At 48.0% G+C, this 16,883-nt stretch overlaps 1 non-coding gene across 1 annotated transcript; it reads left to right on the top strand.

Annotated features, from left to right (window-relative positions):
• Nucleotides 1-15,923: 15,923 nt before the first annotated feature.
• Nucleotides 15,924-16,030, top strand: LOC127484976 (U6 spliceosomal RNA). The gene has a single exon (XR_007912179.2). It is a non-coding gene; the product is annotated as a U6 spliceosomal RNA (small nuclear RNA).
• The last annotated feature ends 853 nt before the right edge of the window (nt 16,031-16,883 follow it).

Below are 16,883 nucleotides of genomic sequence, written 5' to 3'. Positions count from 1 at the left end.
ACATCGCTGGGCATGACTTCTGGAACGGGTCTTGCAAAGGAGGGTGTGCCCTTTCTTTCCTCCTTCCTTCTTCCTGTTCAGGGGTGCTGAGCCCTTGGACCCTGTGGCAGGCGAACCTTCGTTACATTATAAAAGAAAGGAGAATGCAATCTTTTTTTTAAAAGATTTATTTATTTATTTGAAAGTCAGAGTTACACAGAGAGAGGAGAGGCAGAGAGAGAGAGAGAGAGAGAGAGAGAGAGAGAGAGAGGTCCTCAATCCGCTGGTTCACTCCCCAGTTGGCTGCAATGGTCGGAGCTGTATGGATCTGAAGCCAGCAGCCAGGAGCTTCTTTAGGGTCCCCCACGCGGGTGCAGGGGCCCAAGGACTTGGGCCACCTTCTACTGCTTTCCCAGGCACATTCGTAGGGAGCTGGGTGGGAAGTGGAGAAGCAGGGACTCGAACTGGAGCCCATATGGGATGCCAGTACTGCAGGCCAGGGCTTTAACCCACAGTGCCACAGCGCCAACCCCGGGAGACTGCAATCATTTACTAGCTTTTTTATTTATTCAAAAATAAACGACAGCCTCATTCTCCAGCATGCATCTGAAAAAATGATAACGCTGTTCTGCCTGGCCATTATGAGGACACTTAACCCAATAATTAATAATCCTTTAGAAGAGGAATGAGACACAGACACTCACTCTCAGCCCTTTTATTTGACATTGTGCTGAGGGTTCTAACAAGGGCAGTCAGGCCAGAAGAATTGAAAGACATCTGTCCCAGAAAGGACATTTGCACACATGGGTATTTTTCAGATCACTCCATCAGAAAATCTGATCACATTTTCCACTGGAAATGCAACCAGAAAATCTTTTCAAAGCAAGAGCCAAACTGCTTGAACCAAGAATTTGGCAATTATTAAAAGGTTTAACATAATCACCATAGGGGCCAGAGCTGTGGTACAGTAGGTTAAGCCTCCGCCTTTGATGCCAACATCCCATATGGATGCCTGTCTGAGTCCCAGTTGGGGCCGGCGCTGTGGCATAGTGGGTAAAGCTGCTGCCTGCAGTGCCAGCATCTCATATGGATGCCAGTTCAAGTCCCAGCTGCTCCACTTCCAATCCAGCTCTGCTACGGCCTGGGAAAGCAGTGGAAGATGGCCCAAGTCCTTGGGCCCCTGCACCCATGTAGGAGATCCAGAGGAAGCTCCTGGCTCCTGGCTTCAGACTCGCCCAGCTCTCGCCTTTGCGGCCATTTGGGGAATGAACCACTGGATGAAAGACCTCTCTCTTTCTCTGTCTCTCAGTAACTCTGGCTCTCAAATAAATAAATAAATCTTTAAAAAACAAAACATAACTTCCATATTATCCAGCCACTCCACTCCTAAATATTTAAGCAAAAGAAAAAAAGATGATAATCCACACAAGATGTGAACACGGAGGCTTGTAGGAATTTTATTTGCAATAACTCAGAGCAGGACAGAGGAATAAAGAGACAGTGATCAATCCGTGTAATGGGATACAACCCAGCACCTAAAGACATGCGCTAGTATGCACACAACAATATGGATGAGCCTCAAACCCACTACTCTGAAGGAGGGATCCAGGCGAAAAATAGCCCACGTTGTACTGTGTCATTGATCTAAAATCCTGGAGGAGGGGCCAGCACTGTGGCGTCGTGGGTAAAGCTGCCACTTGCAGTGCCAGCATCCCATGTGGGCACCAGTTCAAGTTCTGGCTGCTCCAATTCCGATCCAGCTCTCTGCTATGGCCTGGGAAACCAGTGGAAGATGGCCCAAGTCCTTGGGTCCCTGCACCCACGTGGGAGACCTGGAAGAAGCTCCTGGCTTCAGTTCAGTGCTGCTCCAGCCATTGCAACAAATTGGGGAGTGAAGCAGTGGATGGAAGACCTCTCTCTCTCTCTCTCTCTCTCTCTCTCTCTCTCTCTCTCTCTATCTCTCTGCCTCTGCTTCTGTGTGTAAATGTGAATTTCAAATAAATAAATAAATCTTTAAAAATAAAATAAAATCCTGGAGGTTGCAAACTAATCTCTATTGCCAGGTAACATATGAGTGGGGGCTTCGGGATGGGTGTTGGATGGGGAGAGTCATGATGGAGGGATGCAAGGGGCCCATGAAAATTTTTAAGGGGATGGATGTGTTCTCTCTTTGATCGCTATGACAGTTCCACTGGTGCACGCCTATCTCAGATTGCACAGTTCAAACTATGTGCGGTTTATTATCTGTTAGTTCTACTTCCATAAAACAGCTTAAAAAGAGGGGAAAGAGACTGACAGGCATTTGTCTTGGTGGTTAAGATGCTTGGAGCCCCTCTGTAACTGGAGTGCCAGGGTTTGAGTCCTGGCTGCATTCCTGACTCCAGCTTCCTGCCGATGTGCACTCTGGGAGTCAGCAGGTGATGGCTCAGGTCTCTGGGTCCTTCCACCCTCGTGGGAGACCTGTCTCGTGTTCCAGCTCCTAGCGTTAGCCCCAAGCCAGCCCTGGCACTGCGGGCATTTGAGAAGGTCGATCAGTGGACGACAGCTCTATCTTCATGTGTGTATGTGTCTTCCTGTTTCTCTGCCTCTTAGATGATATAAAATTAAATACATGAGAAAACACTTTGTTGTTGCCTGAGACCTTGGATGGAGAAGGGGAGCGGAAATGCAGTCTCTTTTTTGACATACGATTGGGCTTTGGGGCCAGATGTGATCAGGGGACACTGGACCTGGGGCAGAACAACCTGTTTGGGATGTGACCTTTCCCACCGTTCTCGGAAGTACTGACTAACTGGCTTTTGCAGGCTTGAGGAGCCCCAGGACTGACGCGGGGTTTAAAGTGATCTGACACACCACTTAATTTCTCCTTCTGTTGTTTCCCAGCATGGAAGCTGTGTACAGCTGACCTCGGGAAGTCAACATCTAACTGTGCTTGAAGACAGGAGAAAGCACTTCCAGGATTTCGTGTTTTGGGTCGGCAAGGAACGCCCTTGGCTCCAGCGGGAAGTGAATGCACGGTGACATTGTCCCATCTGGGTCTCCATCACCAGCTCCCAGCTTGAAGGAAGGCAATCACGGTTGTCAGCTTCCTGTAGGTTGTCCTGGAGATGGGTGTGCATAGGCGCCCTCCGGCTGCACCATGGACCTCTGTCTGTTGTCCTGTCAATACCACAGCTTCGCGTCACATCTCGAAATCCAGCACCGTCAGCCCTACAGCTTGTTCTTTCCCAGATTGATTTTTGGCTCCTTTGTATTTCCCTTTGCCTCTTAGAATCAGCTTGTCGATTTCTACCAGAAAGACATGCTGAGATTTTAATTAGGATTCGCGGAACACAAACACACACACACACACACACACACACACACGGAATGTTGCTTCCCTTTAACCCTCACATGAAGAATGCTGTGTAGAGATGTCTTTAAAACTATTTTAAGTTTAATTAAGAAAGATTTTAAAAGATACTCTATTTATTTATTTATTTATTTATTTATTTTTTACAGGCAGAGTGGACAGTGAGAGAGAGAGAGAGAGAGAGAAAGGTCTTCCTTTTGCTGTTGGTTCACCCTCTAATGGCTGCCGCGGCCAGCATGCTGCGGCCGGTGCACCGCGCCTATCCGAAGGCAAGAGCCAGGAGGCAGGTGCTTCTCCTGGTCTCCCATGGGGTGCAGGGCCCAAGCACTTGGGCCATCCTCCACAGCACTCCCAGGCAACAGCAGAGAGCTGGCCTGGAAGAGGGGCAACCGGGACAGAATCTGGCGCCCGACCAGGACTAGAACCCGGTGTGCCGGCGCCGCAAGGTGGAGGATTAGCCTAGTGAGCCACGGTGCCGGCCTAAAAGATACTCTATGCATATTATAGGGGGCTGGTGCTGTGGCATGGCAGGTGAAGCCGCTGCCTGCACTGCTGGCATCCCATATGGGGGCCAGTTCTAGTCCCGGCTGCTCCACTTCTGATCCAGCTCTCTGCTGTGGCCTGGGAAAGCAGTGGAGGATGGCCCTAGTCCTTGGGCCCCTGCACCTGCGTAGGAGACCTAGAAGAAGCAGGCTGGCACCAGGCCCTCCTAACAGACTCAACCCCGGCCCACAGAGGAGGGCTGGCTCCCCTTGGCCGCTGGGCGGAGCCTTGAGGCAGAGCCGCCATTCTTTGCCACAGATGGCCCACGTGCTGCAGGTGTGACCAATTTTCCCAGGGGTAAGCTTCAATACTGTTTCCTTTTTACGTCTGTGTTGCATTGCAGACAAAGTCCCTGCCCCTGTCCCAAAGGCCTGGAGTCTTGTTTTACTGGATCCCAGTAGGCACATGTGTAAATCAGTTATAAACCACAGTTACTGCTTTACCAACTAAACAGACGCATTGGGATCCACTGACACCTACATGCCTGTTGATAAGCAGGGTAGGTTAGGGTTGGCACATTGTGCACGAGATTTGATGAATTCACAAACATAAATGTGCCCTGCACCATTTATGAACAAGCGATGCGTGTATCCTAACCACAGAGTTGTCACCGGACGTTTTGATATCCTTTCAATCCACGAAGAGGGAAGATTTTCTCATTGTTTTGTGTCTTCTTCTATGTCTTTAATGTTTTGTAATTTTAAAAAATTATTTGTTTGAAAGAGTTAGAGAGAGAGAGAGAGAGAGAGAGAGAAAGACAGAATCTTCCATCTGCTGGTGCAGGGAATAGGCCAGACTGAAGCCAGGAGCCTAAAGTTCCACCCAAGTCGCCTCCATGGGTGGCAGGGGCCCAAGCACTCGGGCCACCCTCTGCTGCCCTCCCAGGTGCATCACAGGGAGCTGGGTCGGAAGTGGAGCAGCTGGGACTTGAACCAGCACTTATATAGGGTGCCGGTGTCACAGGCAGTGACTTAACCTGCTGCACCACAACATGGGCCCCTGTTTTACAATTTTCATTGTAGAGATCTTTCACATCCTTGGTTAAATTTATTTCAAGGTATTTAAATTTTTTCCTAGCTATGCTGAATGGAACTGGTCTTACAAGTTCTTTCTCAACCAGGGCATTGTCTGTGTATACAAAGGCTATTGATTTTTGTGTGTTGAGTTAGAATTTTTTATTTAGTTGGGCTCCCCCTACCCCCAGGCTTTGATTTTATACATTTATTCCTTTTCATCTTGATGGTGAATTTAGCCCATGCTTGCTGTAAAAGGCTCAATTCATATTGGAGTCCGGGGGCTGAATTCTGAGTTGTCTTGTTCAGCCTTGGGGCCTGTGTTCCGCATGCATTTTTCTGTCTGTGTACTTAATGCAATTGATTTTAATTTTAAATTTGTGGGGCCGGCGCTGTGGTGTAGCGGGTAAAGCCATCACCTTCAGTGCCAGCATCCCACATGGGCTCCAGTTCAAGTCCTAGCTGTTCCACTTCCGATCCAGCTCTCTGCTATGACCTGGGAAAGCAGTAAAAGATGGCCCAAGTCCTTGGGCCCCTGCACTGCGTGGGAGACCCGGAAGAAGCTCCTGGCTTCAGATCGGCTCAGCTCCAGACATTATGACCATCTGGGGAGTGAACCAGCAGATGGAAGACTTCTCTCTCTCTGCCTTTCCTTCTCTCTCTGTGTAACTCTGACTTTCAAATAAATCTTTAAAATTTTTTTATTCGCGATGTTAAGGTTTTTAATTGTTTTCTTTGACAAATAACTAAAGGAGAGAGTAAATTTTTTTTTTTTGACAGGCAGAGTTAGACAGTGAGAGAGAGACAGAGAGAAAGGTCTTCCTTCTGTTGGTTCACCCCCCAAAATGGCTGCTATGGCCCGCGCGCTGCGCTGATCCGAAGCCAGGAGCCAGGTGCCTCTCCTGGTCTCCCATGCGGGTGCAGGGCCCAAGCACCTGGGCCATCCTCCACTGCCTTCCCGGGCCACAGCAGAGAATTGGCCTGGAAGAGGGGCAACCGGGACAGAATCCGGCGCCCCAACAGGGACTAGAAACCCGTGTGCCGGCGCCGTAGGCGGAGGATTAGCCTAGTGAGCCGTGGTGCTGGCCAAAAATATCACTTTTTATAGCACTACCTTTTAAAAAATAGATGCATTGTAAAATGAACTTTTAATTTCAGAAAGTTTTAAATTTCCAAAACTAAAGTTGTGAATTAATACAGAGAGTTCTCATAGCACTACCTTAAACAATTATAAAAATTCACACTTCAGGGGCTGGCGCTGTGGCACAGTGGTTAAACCACCGCCTGCAGCATTGGCATCCCATATGGGTGCCAGTTCAGGTCCCAGCTGCTCACCTTCTGATCCAGCTCCCTGCTAATGTGCCTGGGAAAGCAGTAGAAGATGGCCCATGTCCTCGGGCCCCTGCACCCACATGGGAGACCTGGAAGAAGCTCGTAGCTCCTGGCTTTGGGCTGTCCCAGCTCCGGCCATTGGGGCCATTTGGGGAGTGAACCAGAGGATTGAAGCGCGCGCTCTCTCTCTCTCTCTCTCTCTGCCTCTCCCTCCCTCTGTAACTTTGCCTTTCAAATAATATAAACAGATCTTTTAAAAAAAATTCATACTTTGAAGGCTTGTTTCTTTCTAGGCAACAACTTTCCCAAAGGAACAATTATCTAAATTTGGTACACTTTATTCCTAAATTTCTTTACCCATTTCCAGATCATCTAATTACAAACCTGTCTATTGTACAACCCAATTTTGCTATACAGTTTGGCTTGCAACTTGCATTTCACACTCATTATATGGTGGAAATTTCCTTAGAGTGATACATCATTGAAACTAAATTTTTTGTTATTATTTCATTTGACCTTTTAGAGTCTGGGTTTTTAATTTATTTGAGAGGCAGAGAAACATACAGAGAGAGAGAACAAGGGAGAGCACCCTCGCATCCAGTGAACCAGCGTTCACTCCCCAAATGCCTCCCCACCATCTGGGTAGGGCTGGGGCTAAGCCAGGAGCCGGGAACCCAGCGTAGGCCTCCTGGGTGGACGGCAGGGACTCCGTTACGTGAGTCCCCACCACTGCTTCCCGGGAGGCTGAAACCAGGAGCGAGAGCTGACAGGCACACCCAGGCACTCCGACGTGGGACCACAGTGTCTCTAAGGCTAGCTTGCTCCTGCTACATTTGAAAGTGAACTCACGGTGTCATGTGATCTCGCCCCTACATACTTCAGGCTCCATCTCTACAACGCTTTTCTACAGCACAGTGTCTTGATCACGTCTAACAGAATAAACGATAGCTCCTTTATGTCATCTGTAAACAGTCCGTACTCAAATTATCTCGGTTGTATAAAAAGTTGGGGATTGTAAAACAATGTTTTTGCAATGAGTTTGTTTTAGTTAAGATTGCACTGAAGGCTAAACATTACTTTTGATTCCATTTCTTTTTTTTTTTCCTAGAGATTGATTGATCTGAAAGGCACAGAGATCGATCGATCAATCGATTGATTGATCCTCCATCTACTGGTTTACTTCCCAAAGGCTGTGATGGCCAGGTGCTGGCCCAGGCTGTAGCCAGGGGCCTGGAACTACACCCGGGTCTCTCATGTGGGTTGGGTACCAGGGACACAAGTACTAGGGCATCTTCCACTGCTTTCCTAGGTGCATTCGCAGGGAGCTGGCTTGGAAGTGGGACTCGAACTGGCACCCCTATGGGATGCCGGCACTGCAGGCAATGGCCTAACTCACTGGGCCAAAACACCAAACCCCTCTGTGAGCCTTTTGAAAATCTCTCTTGTGAGTGTCTTTTTAGTAGACTTCGCTTTTGGAAAGGTTTTACAGAAAACTTGCGTGGAAAATAGAGTTCCCATAACTTCTCTCCCTCCTGGGTTCCCCTGTTATCAACATCTGGCACCCATGCAGCACATTTGCTCTAGTTGATGAGCTCAAACTGATACATTTCTGTTCACTGCCAACGGGAAAGACAAACTGCTGGCATCAGACCTCTCTTTTCTCCTTCCCATGTGGACACACATGTGGCTGCTTGGTGGATACACATGTGGTCAGATGTGTGGATATGCACGCACACACCTGTGTGTGACCCAGGTTTTACTCTGCAGATGGGAATGCCTTGCCTGAGATGGAAGGAACCTGGGTTCCTGAGTGGCTGCGTGGAGAACTGTCCGGCCAACCTGGCGTGCTCTCAGTGGGGTAAGGAGATGAGAGAGGTACCAGCTTCTCACCTAAAGATATTGAATTCGGGACTGTCTTGGCGCAGAAAGCAGTTGGCCATTACCCTGGTCAATCGGAGAATTGATATCAACATGTACATTCACGTTACAGGTTAGTACAGAGTATTGACAGCAAAGTCGTATAGGTAAGCATTTTAAATGTGTTGATCTGAAAGGCGTAGAGAGCCAGTAGGAAAGAGACAGAGAAAGGCTGCCCCTACTGGTCACTCCCCAGATGCCTGTTTGGCTGGAGTCCAGGAGCCAGGAACTCAATCCAGGTCTCCCACACGGGTGACAGGGGAGCACACCACTCGAGCCATCGCCCCCGCCTCCCACAGTGTGCAAGAGCAGGGAGCTGGGATCAGCAGAGCCAGGCAAGATGCACTGTCCCAAGCAGCATCTTCCTTTTTTTTTTTTTTAAGATTTATTTATTTATTTGAAAAGCAGAGTTATAGAGAGAAAAGGAGGGACAGAGAGAACTTCTATCCTCTGGTTCACTCCTTAAATGATCCCAACAGGTAAAGCTGGACCAGGCTAAAGCCAGGAGCCAGGAGCTTCATCTGGGTCTCCTACATGGGTGGCAGGGGCCCAAGGACTTGGGGCCATCCCCTACTGCTTTCCCAGGTGCATTAGCAGAGAGCTGGATTAGAAGTAGAGAAGGTGGGGATGGAACTGGCACCCATATGGATGCTGGCATGGCAGGCGGCAGCTTCACCTGCTACACCACAACTCCCGCCCCAACAGTATCATTTTTTTGTTTTTTTTTTTTGTTTTTTTTGTTTTTTTTTTTTTTTGACAGGCAGAGTTAGACAGTGAGAGAGACAGAGAGAAAGGTCTTCCTTCTGTTGGTTCACCCCGCAAATGGCCGCTCTGAAGCCAGGAGCCAGGTGTTTCCTGCTGGTCTCCCATGCAGGTACAGGGCCCAAGCACTTGGATCATCCTCCACTGCCTTCCCGGGCCACAGCAGAGAGCTGGGCTGGAAGAGGAGCAACCAGGACAGAATCCGGCGCCCCGACTAGCACCTGGTGTGCCAGCGCCGCAGGCGGAGGATTAGCCTAGTGAACCGCGGCGCCGGCCCCAACAGTGTCTTAACCCCCCCTAACAACACATATACATATTGAAATACATAGATGATAGATAGATAGATAGATAGATAGAGACACATACATACATATATGAAGGAACTTCAAAAAATTAATGAGAAATAGAATGGAAAGATTAATTTTGGCTCAAAAATACCAGTTCACAAAAGAAAAACATTTTAATACCAACAAAATAGGAAACAGGAGATGTCAGCTTAGCTAGTCATTACCAAAATTTTAAAAACCTTAGTGTAAAGGTCTACCTGGCAGGACTGGTGCTGTGGTGTAGCGGATAAAGCTGCTGCCTGCAGTGCCGGCATCCCATATGGGTGCTGGTTTGAGTCCCGGCTGCTCCACTTCTGATGCAGCTCTCTGCTACAGCCTGGGAAAGTGGCAGAAGATGGCCCAAGTCCTGGGGAGACCCAGAGAAAGCTCCTGGCTCCTGGTTAGCCCAGCTCTGGCCACTGGGAACATTTGGGGAGTGAACCAGCGGATGGAAGATCTCTCTCTCTCTCTCTCTCTCTCTCTCTGCCTCTGCCTCTCTGTAACTCTGCCTTTCAAATAAATAAATGAATCTTTTAAAAAAAAAGTCTACCTGGCTTCTGCTAACACCTTGCACGCTCTGTCCACAACCACGAGGAGCTCCACTGGGTGTGGCAGACGCAGTGGCCTGCGCAAGGCCTCTCGAGCGGGAACAAGGAAGCAGCAACCCACAGAGCAGACAGGGCTGGCCGCGGGTTCCCAGGCCACTTTCCACGCAAAGGATCAGCTGAGCGGCCTCTTTACCCTGGCCCCTTCCAGCTGGTTGCTGGGAATCTCTGGCTTTTAGGTGAAACTGGTCTGTTGGGCTCCCTCGTCCCCTGCTTCCTTGAAGTCTTGCTTGATTAGGCGGTTGGTGTTCGGCATGGTGGGCTTGGTAACAATCCAACATTACTAGGGAGTGATGCCTAAGTACTAGGGACTGAGGCCTCCCATTTAACAGCTCTATGAGAACGCAACACTGTGCTTTTCTCATTGTGCTTCCGGCTGGTGAGTGACCCATCATGGACTGGCTTCAGAGCGTGCGTGCTTTTGGGACTCAGCACTCTTGCTTACGGAGAGCGTGTTCTCTGACCTCACCATACCTCGAGGACACACGTAAGCAGCAGAGACTAGGAGTTCAACAAAGTCCACAATAAAAGCCTTTCGGGGAGTGGCAGACAAAACTCTTCTGTCGTCACTCATTCATTCATGGAGTCATTCATTCATTCGGTGCACAGTCCCGGGGTTGGGGGCATCTGTCTGTCGAGAGCGGTGCTCCTGGTCGGATCGCAGGGCGTTCACATTCTCACGACTCACAATACAGCAGGTTAAGCACGGGAGATGCTCGTGCAGCTTTCATACGGGGATTCGGGAGGCTCTGACTCACTGAGGACATGAGATCCGGATTCTGAAGAAAGGTGACAAGGTGGCAAGGAGTGTGAGACGCACAGGACCCAACGGTATAGGCAGCCAAAGGAGCCAGCATCAGTCTTACCTATGGGGGTACAGACTCCCTGGTAGGAACTCATATATATCCTCTGGGGAAACCCACATTCATACTGGTGAGGTTTTGAGCAATTAGCTCATCACATAAAAGGAAAATAAAAGGCAAAGGGCTGTGAGTTTTCCCCATGTTGCTCCGCATTCAGATTTTAATTAAATTACATGTGTTGGAATAAAATACGCTCCGAAGAACCTAGGCATTGACTCCTACAGCCAAAGCAGAGAGTGCAAAAATTAGTTGTCTTTAGCAGAAAACCAATTTTCTCCCAAACACAAAAGACTGAACTGAAGGAGCTCAACAAAAAAGGGTCACAAAGAAATGGGGAATTGTTTTGCAGTCGGCGGCGGCGCAGATGGCGAAGCTGCTTCAGCAAGCCAGGCATTCAAATTAGCTTGCAAAGACGCTCGGTCCCGAGTCACGCCGTGCGCCTCCCAGTGCAGGTTTCTTCCGGAGGAAACCCCGGTGCTGCCTAAGCGCGTATTCATACTCAGGTGAGTCTTGCTGTGTAGCAGCAGTCGTTCATGGTTAAAACATAACCAAAAGAGGAAGACGAGGGATTTAAAGGCGACACTTGAATGAGGGCCACTTTGGTTTTTAACCCAATAGATGCAGGAATGCCTGCTGGTGACGGTATTTTTGAAAGCTGTTCATCTTCATGGAGGATTTGATAATATCCTTTTTTTTTTTTTTATTTGACAGGTAGAGTTACAGACAGTGAGAGGGAGAGACAGAGAGAAAGGTCTTCCCTCTGTTGGTTCACTCCCCAAATGGCCGCAATGGCTGGCATGCTGCACTGATCTGAAGACAGGAACCAGGTGCTTCTCCTGGTCTCCCATTTGGGTGCAGGGCCCAAGCACCTGGGCCATCCTCCACTGCCTTCCCGGGCCACAGCAGAGAGCTGGACTGGAAGAGGGGCAACCGGGACAGAACCGGCGCCCCGACCGGGACTAGAACCTGGTGTGCCGGTGCTGCAGGCAGAGGATTAGCCTAGTGAGCTGTGGTGCCGTCCGATAATATCTCTTTTTAAAAAGATTTATTTATTTATTTGAAAGGCAGAGTTACAGATAGGGAGATGCAAAGACAGAGAGAGGTCTTCTATCCGCTGGTTCACTCCCCAGATGGCCACAACGGCCAGGGATGGGCCAGGCTGAAGCCAGGAGCCAGGAGCTTCCTCCGGGTCTCCCACACGGGTTCAAGGGCTCAAGAACTTGGGCCATCCTTTACTGCTTTTCCAGGCCATAGCTGAGAGCTGGATCGGAAGTGGGGCAGCCAGGACTTGAACCAGAACCCATCTGAGATGCTGGCATGGTGGGCAGCAGCTTAAACCTACTGTGCCACAGCACTGGCCCCAGCCCCAGGTAATATCCTTTTGTAATGAACTGGGAGAGAGAAGCTAACAGGCTCTAAAGCTAAAGAAAAGATTAGGAAATGGAAATGCTAATTTGCTAATATGATCGGTGTATGTCATATACACACATTGAAATATTGCACGATACCACATAAAATCTATGTGTTATATATTAATTTAAAAATAAAAGAAAAACAGTGTTGTTTTGGACTCAGCCACGTCTCTCCCGTATGAATATAGTGATCATAAATGGGATGTGTAGGACAGGCATTGGGCATGGTGGTTAAGACGTCCCTGGGGATGTTCAAGTCCAAGGTCAGAGTGCCGGCTTCAAGTCTAATTCTGCTCCTCAGCCCCATTCCTGACAATGTGTACCCTGGGAGCCAGCAGTGATGGAGGCTAAGTACTCTGGTCCCTGCCACCCACACGGGGGACGTGGATTGCATTCTCAGCTCCTTGGCATTCGACGAATGAACCAGCAGATGGGAAATCTCACTTTGCCTCTGTCCATTTGTCTCTCTCAAATAAAATATTTTTTTAAAAAAAGTGAAGTCTAAGAATACATCTTCTCTATGTCTAAGGATGATCAGTGCACTTGGATGCTTCTTTACCAAGCCAAAGTCTGGACCCAGGAGGCTTGGCCTGCTCTGCAGTGAGGTTCAACCCGAACAGGTGGTCAGCTAGAAGCGAGGCCAGAAAGCAAGAAGTGTGCTAGCCAGGGATTGTCTGGGGCCAGCAACAAAACCCACTTGAATGGGCTCAGGATGCAAAGGATTTATGGGCCAAGTCCATGCATAGGCTCTGAGACATCCAAAGAAGAGAGGACGCATGGAGCTGGCCATCCATGATTGTGGTTGGGGAAATGGGACCTTGTCTCAGGGGCTCACACACACGGGGCACTGCTCTGTCACTGCTCTCTCATCTAGAGTCTACTGCATTCTCCCACTGGTTTTTCAACTTGTATTATTTAAAAAATTTTTAATTTATTTATTTGGGAGATAGCATCACACACACACACATACATGCACACATGCAGAGGGGGAGACAGAGAGAGGGACGGAGAGCGAACAGCAAGAGAAATTCCATTTGCTGGTTCACCCTCCAAATGCCTACAACAGCAGAGGCTGGGCTGGGACTGAAGCCAAGAGCTGGGAATTCCATCTAGGTCCTACCCCGGTGGGTGTCGGGAACTCGACTGCTGCCTCCCAGGTTCTGCCTTAGAGGAAGCTGGAGTCAGGAGCCAGTGCCAGGAACTGAACTGATGCAGAGTGGGGATGTTTTAATCACTAGGTTAAACACTTGCTTCCTGGCTGCTTTTTTTTAAAATAGCAATTTTAGGGGCCGGTGCTGTGGTGTAGAGGGTAAAGCCACCGCCTACAGTGCTGGCATCCCATATGGGCGCCAGTTTGAGTCCCGACTGCTCCACTTCTGATCCAGCTCTCTGCTATGTCCTGGGAAAGATGGCCCAAGTCCTTGGACCCTGCACCCGCATGGGAGATCTGGAAGAAGCTCCTGGCTCCTGGCTTTGGATCGCCGCAGCTCCAGCCGTTGCAGCCAATTGGGGAGTGAACCAGTGATGGAAGACCTCTCTCTCTCCCTCTGCCTCTCTCTCTGTAACTCTACCTTTCAAGTAAATAAATAAATATTTTAATAAACAAATAAAAGGCAGCTTTATTAGGTTTAATTAGCACACAAATTGACCCTTTGAAAGGGCACGACTCCTTGCATTTTAGGTGTATTCATGGAGTGATGCGATCATCCCTGATACCTAATTTCCGAAGGTTTTGTCACTCCTAAAAGAACCCCTGCCCGTGGGCAGCCACTCCTCCTTTGCTCTCTTCCCCTCAGCCCTGGCAACCAGCGTCCTGAAAGTTGCTGGGCATCTGTCCATTTTGGATCCTTCAGATAAAAGGACTTGTGTATCATGCAGCTGTTTTCTGATTGGTTGTTTTGAGTTTGCTTGGTGATTTCCTCTGTGATGCTGCGTGTCTCGGTGCCTTATCCCCTTGTGTTTTTTTGTTTTGTTTTAAGATTTATTTTATTTATTTGAAAGACAGAGTTACAGAGAGAGGTAGAGACAGAGAGGTCTTCCATCTGCTGTTTCACTCCCCAATTGGCCGCAAGGGCCGGAGCTGCACAGATCCAAAGCCAGGAGCCTGGAGCTTCTTCCAGGTCTCCCATGTGGGTGCAGGGGCCCAAGGACTTGGGCCATCCTCTACTGCTTTCCCAGGCTGTAGCAGAGAGCCGGATTGGAAGTGGAGCAGCTGGGTCTTGAACCGGCACCCATATAGGATGGCAGCGCTTCAGGCCAGGGTGTTAACTTGCTGTGCCACAGCGCTGGCCCCTGCCTTATCCCTTTGTAATGGCTGAGCAGCATCCCACCGTGTGGGTGTACTGTGCAGTCTGTTCTCCATGTCCACATGTTCCTTACCATGGATTCAACCAAACTGTTTGGAAAAAAAAAAATCCGGAAAGATGTCGTTGTTATTATTCTCTAACCAAGAAAGCATCACGAGTATTGAACGAAGACTCGGGTTTTGTTAGGTGTTCTCGGTAGACCTAAAGCCAGGACAGCCTGTCTCGGCTGTAGGCAAGCTGTGATGTGCCCCGGGAGGGGCTTGAGCATCCTCGGGTTTTCTCATCCCGGAGTCACCTCCGTGGGTGCCCATTCACAAGTCCACGGCGTTTGGGTTGTTCCTACTTTCAGGCTATGTGGAGTAACGCTGCTGCGAACCTCTGAGTATTTGTTTTTGTGTGGACATGTGTTTTCATTTCTCTCGGTACATCCCTAGAAGTGGAGTTGCTGGGTCATAGAATAACTATATGTTTCACTTTTCCAAAGTAACTATGTCATGTTACTTTCCCAGTAGCGGTGAGTGAAGGTTTTGCTTAAGATTTGTTTATTTATTTGAAAAAGTAGGGCCAGTGCCGTGGCTCACTTGGTTAATCCTCCGCCTGTGGCGCTGGTACCCCAGGTTCTAGTCCCGGTTGGGGCGCCGGATTCTGTCCCGGTTGTCCAGCTCTCTGCTGTGGCCCGGGAGTGCAGCGGAGGATGGCCCAAGTGCTTGGGCCCTGTACCTGCATGGGAGGCCAAGAGGAAGCACCTGGCTCCTGGCTTCAGATCGGCGCAGGGCCGGCCGGAGAGGCCATTTGGGGGGTGAACCAATGGAAGGAAGACTTTTCTCTCTCTCTGTCTATAACTCTACCTGTCAAATAAATAAAAATTTAAAAAAGAAAAAGTAGAGTTAGAGAGAGAGAGAGAGAGAGAGAGAGAATCCTTCATCCACTGGTTCACTTGCCAAATGGCTACAATGGCTGAGGCTGAGTCCAGGTCTGAGTCAGGCTGAGTCCAGGAGCCTGGAACTCCATCTGGGTCTCCCATATGAGTGACAGGGCCCCAAGCTGGGATCTTGGCTTTGCAGGCAGTAGCTTAACTTGCTGTACCACAACACTGCTCTTATTATTGTCTTTTTTTTTTTTTTTACTTTATTTTAGCTAGCTCATTGTGATTTTGGTTTGAACGCCCCCATAATGACTAGTGATTTTGACCATATGTTCATGTGCTTATTGGCCAGTTGTGTATGTTATTTGAAGACTTATCTATCCAGATCCTTCATCCATTCTTCACTTGGGTCATTTTGCTATTGAGTTATACATTTCTTTTTATGAGAGATAGAGATAGAGAGAGAGATAGAGAGAGAGAGAGAGAGAGAGAAATCCTTAATCAGATACATTATTTTCAAATACTTTTTCTCATCTATATGACATTTTATTATTTTCTTGATGCTGTCTTCTGACACATAAAAGCTTTTGATTTTGACGTAGTTCAATTTATCTGTTTTTTGATGTTATACATAAGAAACAATTTTCTGTGCTCGCTTAGGCAGCACATACACTAAAACTGGAACGATACAGAGAAGATTAGCATGGCCCCTGTGCAAGGATGACACGCAAATGTGTGGAGTGTTCCATATTTAAAAAAAAAATTTTTCTAATCTAAAGTTATGAATATTTACTCCTTTTATTTTCTTCTGAGTATCTAACTATCTGCTCCTTAGATATTGCTTCCTTCTTTTTTGTCTTAAAACTAAGTTTTAGGTCTTACACGGAGGCTCATGACGCATTTTGAGTTAATAGTTGTATATGGTGTGAGGTACGGGGTCCAACTTCATTTCTTTATGTGTGTGGGAATCCAATTATTCCAGCATCATTTGTTGAAAAGACTACCCTTTCCCCTCTCATAGAAAATCCATTGTCCATAATTGAAATTTGGATTCTCAATTCTATTCCATTGGCCTATTTGTTCTTATCCCAGTATATCACCCTGTCTCCATTACTGCCGATTCGTAGTAAGTCTTGGAGTTTGGAATATGATTCCTCCAACAACACTCTTTTCCAAGACTGATTTGACTATTCTGGGTCCCTTATAGTTTCACATGAATTTTAGAATAAGCTTGTCAATTTCCACAAAGAAGCCAGTGGGGAATTTGATAAGCACTGCATTGAATTTCTAGATCAATCTGGGGAGTATGATCCTGTTAACAATGCTAAGTCTTCCAACACATGAACATGGAATATATGTCCATTTATTTAGGTTTTCTTCAATACCTTTCAATCACTTCAGTATTTCGCAGTTTTCAGAAGTATAAGTCTTGTACTTCATTAAATATATTTCTAAGTATTTTGTTCTTCTTACTGATATTGTAAATGAAATTTCACTTTCAGATTGTTCATTATTAATGGGTAGGAAACGATTTTTTTTTTGACAGGCAGAGTTAGTGAGAGAGAGAGAGAGACAGAGAGAAAGGTCTTCCTTCCGTTGGCTCACTCT

The sequence above is a fragment of the Oryctolagus cuniculus genome, chromosome 1 (genome assembly GCF_051225735.1).
Source record: "Oryctolagus cuniculus isolate XC-2025 breed Fujian yellow rabbit chromosome 1, ASM5122573v1, whole genome shotgun sequence".
In the NCBI taxonomy this organism is placed as follows: Eukaryota; Metazoa; Chordata; class Mammalia; order Lagomorpha; family Leporidae; genus Oryctolagus; species Oryctolagus cuniculus.
The sequence above is the reverse complement of the archived record's forward strand: the minus strand, read 5'-3'. Positions and strand labels throughout refer to the sequence as shown.